This window comes from Netta rufina, assembly GCF_964035555.1.
Source record: "Netta rufina genome assembly, chromosome: 1".
Classification (NCBI taxonomy): Eukaryota; Metazoa; Chordata; class Aves; order Anseriformes; family Anatidae; genus Netta; species Netta rufina.
Window position 1 is genome coordinate 78,751,755 of NC_140123.1, and position 7,875 is coordinate 78,759,629.

The following is a 7,875-nucleotide window of genomic DNA, read 5'->3' on the forward strand; positions in this document are numbered from 1 at the left end:
AAAAGTAGGACGTATTAGTCACACATATATACTCATTCTCCATTTTGAGAGATGAAAAAGTAAGTAAACCTGTCAGGTATTAGTTATCATTTTGTCTTTCGTCTATTGCATACATAAGATAGGTTGAAGAGCATGTATTTTTAAGACAAAGATCTCTCTTAGGACTCTTGTTATCTCATTCTAGTTATCTTGAATATCATGCTCAGCAAGAAAAAAAATAATACCATTTCAAGAGAGGAATGTAATAAAACTTTTTATTAGAGCTATATTAAATGTGGGCTACTGTCATAGGTAGATTTGGATTCTTACTTTTTGTATGTTTTATTTTAAATCAAGTTCAGGCCAAACTGAAGTGTTTCTTAGCTGTCAGATAGCCTACAGCATTAATTCTGGCCTCCCATATTCAAAGGCAATAACTTCTTGTTCTTTAAAAGATGAAAAAGCCAAAGGTACACCAAATATCATGTGAACTTGGCAGAAAAAAATGACCCAGCACCGTCAAAAAAGTTATTGAAACTGCAGTTCGGGAAATGATTCCTAAAAAGCAAGGGCACTTCTAACAGACCTTGGGCATTTGCTGCTTGGTGTCCACCTTGAAAAGGACACAGAAATTGTTTCAAGTTGTGCCTTGCAATGGGATGATGCCATGAGGAGCAGGGAGGTGACTGCCCAGGACCCTGGTGGTAGGATTTATTTCATTAAAATGAGTTCCAGCAGCAAAGTTGGAAACCAGTAGCCACTAGAAGAAGGGGAGATCTCTAGAGAGAGCAAACGCTGCTGTGTAGAGAATTTATTAGCAGCAGGCATAGACGCCTGTATCAGCACTTCACCGGTGGATAAATCAGTGGGTTTGCTGATGATGTTTCAGTTCTCTTGGTTGAATTGGATTTCTAAAACAAAAAAGCAGCTGCAGGCTGAATTGCTTTATATGACAAGAGAATAATGACTAACCAATCCTGAACACCCAGGGTTTCTGTATATACAGGATAATTTAGCTTCCTTTATTGTTATTATTTTATATGCAAATGAAATTATCAATGGCTTTATCTAATCACTTCCTGGATCACATTTATTCCCAAGTTTGTGCCTGTTTCTGTGTGAGAGAAATGCCTTCCTCATGTTTTAGCCAGGGTTTCACACTACATCTTAGTCCTGCTGGAGCCTGTGGGAGTTTTGGTACATTACAGATACGACGTGTTCAGAGGACACTGGAATTGAACAGAAAATACTGGAATTGCCTGTGGTTATGAGAGTGCTATTATTTCGAGACAGGGCCCATTACCTTATGCTATTATCTGCATGTTATGTGTGCTGCGTTTTGCATATTTGATGCTTTCTTCACATGAGTATCAAGTTCCTTTAGCAGCAGTGTTTTGGAGATGATCTGGCCATGTGCCCTCGTCAGCCTCTTGCTAGGTTGTTCTCTGGGGCTCCAGCCAGTAAATCCCCACGGGCTTTAAGCTCTAAATAGGCTACTGCTCCCCCTCCTAAGGATCACGCTGAGCTGAAGCAGTTCCTGCTGCAAAAGTGGGAAACAGGATGCCAGCTGGCAAAGAGGGCTGAAAAGGGAGAAGAAAAGAGATAAAATGATTCTTAAATTGAGAAACTGCCTTAGCAACATCCTCATTTGCCGGGTGGGAATAGATCATGGTTGCTTGGTTGGTCTTTCAAATGGCTGAGCTCCTAAATTACAATTATGGCTTTTCCATTGAAGAGATGGAGTTGACAGAGATGTACTGTTGAGACACACTGCAAATTAAACAGATGGATTGTGAAGCCCAAGCTCTGTATCCAGTAATTCCTCCCACTAAGGGGAAAATCTTTCAAAAGCTTCCCCTGGTGCTCAACAGGATCTTGGTGGCTTCATTGCACCGTGACAGTAGAAAGGCTTTGGTCAGTAGCTAACACAAGCGGGATATTTACTCCAGGTGGCATCTGCCCAGAGCTGGCTTGGCAGCAGCGCCCTTCCCACCACTGCCATGGCAGGGAGGGTTTTGTGGTTTAACCAGGACGAGAGGAGAGGGTGATCCTCTCTCGGCCAGGTCAGGGCTGGATCTGCTGAGCAGGTGCTGAGGGCAATGCTGTGGTAAGGGTCTTGGCACCCTGATTTCAGCATTTTCTCTAGTCATCTGGATTAGTCCTTCTCTCTTGCTCTGCTGGCTGCTGGGTGTCTGGGCAGCATTTCGTCCCCTACCTGTGGGAGATGGACAGGAGTGCAGGAGCTGAGAGACTTTTGGCTGCCGAAAGCGTGTGTTGGGGCGGAGGGATACAAGCTAAGTCAGAGCTGGGAGAGAAATTTGGTGAAATAGAATATGAGAGAGAAAGAGAAAAACACAAGTGAGCTGAAAACGACAGGGGGGAAGGAAAAACCCGGAAACTGTTCAGCAGGGTCCTCAGAGATCTGAAGTATGAGGGACATTGGCAGAAAAAATGCATTGCAGTGCATATCCATTTAATTGCAGGTAGCTTTGCGGCGATGGCAGCAGTGGGAGAGGCAGTGTAGGTGTTTTTCCTACGCTGAGCGTGCATTCACATGTTATTTCAAGCGCCGCTACCTAAAACCATTCAACATTTTAAAGGTTGTCTAGTTAAGAAGTATAATAAAACAATCCGATTTTATTTCTGGAAACCAAGAAATGAAAATAACATTGGAAAATCAGCAAACTCAGCACTTTTTGTCACTTCTTCATGATTATTTTTATAACCTTGGACACTCTATTAGAAAAAAAAAAAATCCACATTGTAGCTGAGGTCCTGTTGTATGCTTTCTAGCATCATGGTGGTTCTACATCACTTCACACCTCAAAAGCCTGGCACTAAGGGACTTACACTAGCTAAATAAAATTGTTCAATTACCACTTTTTAATATGGCATTTTAAAGTTTCAACAGTGTGAACTATTGGCATGTTTTATTCCAGTAGGATGTGACACCTTGGGCTGAGCTGAACAACTCTGTTAAGCAGAGGGGGACTATGACACTGCAGTCTATGCCTGGAATGACAATTTTCACAATGTAACACAAGCCACTAGAGCAGTTAATTATTATCAATGAATTTACTCCACACACACACATACACACACACACAAAAAAAAAAAAAAAAAAAAAAAAAGTTTGGTTATAGCCGTGCTGTAGAAAGAAATTTAATTTTGCTAGACTTGAATAATGTAGGTAACACTAAGAGACTAAAAGAGCTGTGGAAGGGAAAGGACTACCCAAAGGCAGCAATTTTTTCACCTTCCAAACAAGATTTAAGTGTTGTTGACAGGGAAAGTATAGGACATCTTCCCAGAGCAGGTCTGTGCCATAAAACACGCTTGGGAAGGGCAAAGACGGGCTTTTCTTTAGAAGCACTATGTTGAAGCACTTCTGCACTCCACAGCTACTTGCTCATGCTCTAATACTGGAGGTGCAGGTGACCTGGAGAGGGACCGTCTCAACAGAACAAGCGAAGGAGGGAGCACCAAGCGCTGATTTTGTCAGTAGTTCTCTCTGTTGCCTTTGGTGGTAGAGGAGAAGCTACTCTACCAGGAGGATGTTCTCTGTCACAGTGCAGCTGTTCGTTCTGGCGTGTTCCTGAAATGAAGTCCTCAGCTGGTGCACAGCCTGCCGCCATGGGACTCGGTCCCATCACACACACTCAGCATCATGGCTTTCAGAGCAAGAGCAAGCCGTGGAATAAGGTGTACGGCTTGCATGTTTTGAGTTCAACAGCCAGCAGAAAAGATAAAGTAACAAAGACCTGGCATTCAACTCCCCTTTAGGCCGTGACCTCAGTTTGGCTGCAGGGCTCCTCAGAGGAGGTGCTAAGGAAGGTCTTTACTTGTGTCCCTGGAGGTGCCTGGGGCTGTGGAATCCAACCAGGACCGAAACCCACCATGACACTGCTGAGACCTAGCGAGTGTAGCCCCATGGCAGAGCAGTGCAAATGAAAACCACATTGTACTCAGCAAGACTGATTAAAACAAACACTTTCTGGTGACCTGTCAGGGTGATCTGGCCTTACTGGAAAACCTTAATTTATCAACAGATATGTAGAAATGTGATAAAATATAATGAATAGAAATACCTCCCCAGAGATTGTGTCATTTATGTGATACCTATTGTTTTGTTTGCTTTTGTTTTACAGTCCAGTTCAGATTTATATCCTGCAGTCTTGTAGAGAATCCACCAAACGGCTGTATTTCGAGTGCATTGCAGCCTAACTGGCTGAAGTTTTAGCTCAACCCCACCACTTTTTGCATGGAAGGAAGGTAGTGGGATAGGAGCCATCAGCCATTACTCAATCACTTCATGTAATATGTTGCAGACGAGAAGTGTGCCCTTTGATGAGTTACTTCTTAAGTAAAAACATACTTCAAGCATTTACTTCTGTCACAACAGTAACTCCTTTCCTTCCACTCGGGGTGGGGGATATCACAGCACCACAATCTATCCAAAAAGAAGCCAAGGTACATAACGTGTAACTCCGTTCTGAGTTTTGGAGCTAACAAAGGACAACTTAATCCGAACTTGTAGCACCCGTATTCTGTTGTGCACTGCAAGTACGAAGCAGGCCATGCAGACTAAACGAGTGGGAGTGGGGGTGGCAGGAAATGGAATTTGTTTCAAAGTGGAGCCTAATTAGTTTCTGAAATGGATTAGATGATGTGGTTGCCGGAGGTAACAAAAACTAGACACGATGACCCAGGAGATCTTTTCCCGTCCAATGCAAAGGAAGAGAGTATAGCTTAGTAATGTGAGTCAAAATCTATGAAACACAAGGGCATGGGCTTTGTCTTGCTGGATGCTTGTACATAGCTAGACCAAAAGGGTTGAGCAGTTGAATCTTGGGCCTCCACTTCCTGCCACTGTTCATACCAAAGCAAAGGGTACGGACCAGAATCTCCTTAGTATGCTCCTCGGGACAGCGTCTGCAAGCTTGCAAACTCAGAAACTAACTTTTACAGAAAAAGTAGGAATGAAGAAAATAATTAGAAAACCTGGGATAAACCCCTTCATAGGTTTGCCTAAATAAGCATGTCTTGTATATGCAGCAAGAATAAAAAAGCACATTTTTCTGTATGATTTGTAATAGAGAAAGCTAGCTCAACATGCCTAATGGAAGCAGTGCAAGGGGATTGTTTTTATACCAAAGCAGTAAAAGCTCCTGAAGGCTGCAAGTACTGTGAAATGTGCTCATACATCCTCTCGTAGTGGTGGCAACATTAACTTATGAATGCTTAGGTCTGTGGAGTTTGCTACCTCCGTAGATCTGCTCATCCGATTGGACAAGTGAGTGCTTCCCTCAAGCCTTTTCACTACAAATAAGCTTTAAACAGCTTTCTAAGAGGGCTCTTCGCACTCAGCTCCTTTTGACTTACAGCTAGGGAGTGATCACACAGCTGAGAGCTGCTGGAAGACCCAAAGTGGCAGTGAGCTTTGGTGGAGCTGAACCACTGGGGTGATTTCTGTAGCTAGGAAAAGGAAAAGACGTGTGGGACAGCTGAAAGAGGAATCTCAGGACTGGTATTTCATCTTGATCTTCAGTATAAGCACAAGGGAAGATTCTGAAAATCACAATAAAACAGGTAAGAGGTCTCATCACCCAACAGCAGCTGTCTAGAGGACAGTATAAGAGAAGTCCATGAATAAAGCACGTTTTTTTTAATCCCTTCCCAGCATCCAGTAAGGTGTAGCCTTGCATCATCCCAGCACAAGGGTTTAACTCCATATTTAACAGCCCTTGATAGAGTCTTGCCTCAGAGCTTTACTGAACCCAGAATTTGGTGAACTGTTACTTTATTTAAAATGAGGTTTAAAAATTGAGGACTAGTCAGAAACTAGTCTTTGGAAAGACTAGTTTGGAAACTAGAAAAAAAAGACTTCTTTGGAAACTAGAGACTTTGGAAAGCAGCCCTATCAATCCTTTCCATTCTTCTTTTCCCTTCTTCTTCACAATGGTATTTCTTTGGGGTGGGTGTATACAGCATTCATGGGGATAGCAATTTTGTCTATTTTGGCCTTTCAAAAGGCTTTGCACGCAAAAGATCTCAGCGTAGTTTAGGAAGTCAGCCAGTGGCATTGGCACCAGTAGGCTGTTAAGTATTTTCTTTTCAAAAACCACATATTCTGTTTGCTTGCTTTCTTAGAACAAAATGATTCATGATTAAAAGGGAAAAATCCTTCTGTGACTATGTCATTGATAGAATCCATCCACAGAGAATCCTGATTACACACACACAGCTCAAGCCAAGCCAAGCCTTTCTTTACTCCTGGTCAAATGACTTCTGAGAAGCTCCTGCCCTGCTGAAATTAAGAGTTAAAATTGATGCTCATGTGCTCACCTACATGTATGAAGTCCAGACAATTCTTCTGCTACAACAGCTAGGTCTCCAAGAGAATACCCAAATACCAAAGCCATGGTCCATCATGGTTCATCACCTACCAAAGCTCCAATGCACATGCCTCTATCCACTAGCTCAGCAATTTCAGCTATGCAAGAATATACAAAGGGATGTGAGGCCTCAAACTTCATACTTTAAATGTAAACTTCAGGATTGGCTGAGACTTGCTCACAGGCTGCTGTTCAACATAGGATAAAGTCCATGAGAATCTTTTTTCCTTTGGAGTATCCTGACATAGCCATAGGATACAACACAGAAGGTTAGACAGGATAGATGGTTGATGAATTAACACACAAAGATGAAAACATTTTCCTTGCAGCGTGCATGTATCATTTATCAAATAGCATATTCCCCAGAAACTTATACTTTTAAGAAACTAGGACAACAGGATTCCGGATGTTTCCTTTTGCCAGACTGTATTTCGCAGTTCAGGCAATAAACTCGACCACTCTGTAATTCCTTCAGCCAAAATATTCAGACCAGCATGCCAAAAATTGTACTTATAAACCCAGATTTAAGCAGTCGAATCAGAGTCTTGCTTCCTGTCCAAAGACTTGGTCTCTGATTAACGCAACAATAGATTAAGATGATGATGATATTTGAAATATATTCATATAATGACTGAGAAGCTTCTGCAAATAGCAAAAGATGTAAGAACGAACAAATCCCTTGTATATTATAAAGGTATTTATCCTTTATAAAAGCTGCTACAGAAGTTTAAGTTGCTTTACTTTAAAGCTCCTTAGGCGTGTGTAGCTAGCCATTATACAAGACTACTATCAAATAAATATTTAGCAATAATTTTGATGAAAAATTATGCTAGTCAAAATTATTTAATCTCCTCTCAGTTTACCTGTATACACAGACATACTAAACTGTCACCTGCTTTATGGGGAAATAATTCTACAAGGACAAATGTCCTTGACAATGTCACCACTGCGTTAAGTGCAAGTAGTTTTTCTTTTAATAGAAAACAAAGAGGTCATTGCTTCATCCATATGTCAAATTTATACTGTGACAGTTCTGAAAGTATTTTTTTATTTTCTTTTTAGGAATGCTTGCAGTAAAATGACCACTTACCATTTTTCTCCAATCTTCAAAAGCATCTTCAACCAAACACACACTCTTTGTCTGAGGATGAGGCTCTTCTTCATCTTCTTCTGAAGATGAGCAAATAGGGAAACTAGCTTCTGAAATTAAGACTAATTGCTTGTATAACAACTCACAGTTGTGGGAGCTGGGAAAAGCTCATGAGAAACAGCACCACTAACAAGTGAAGAATTAATTCCCCCTGTGCAGGACTGTAAAGCAGCTGGTGTAACTGAAAGCGATGGCAGGATATTCTGGACGAGGAAGAATTAAGTCTGCAGCATCTTAGCTGCATTCTATCCAAGAGACTGGCATAACATCGTAATTGGGGAACAAAAAAAAGGTATGTAGTCTGATGACTGAGGATTTCAGTGCAATACAGATGTGCAAGAGAGGAGAGCA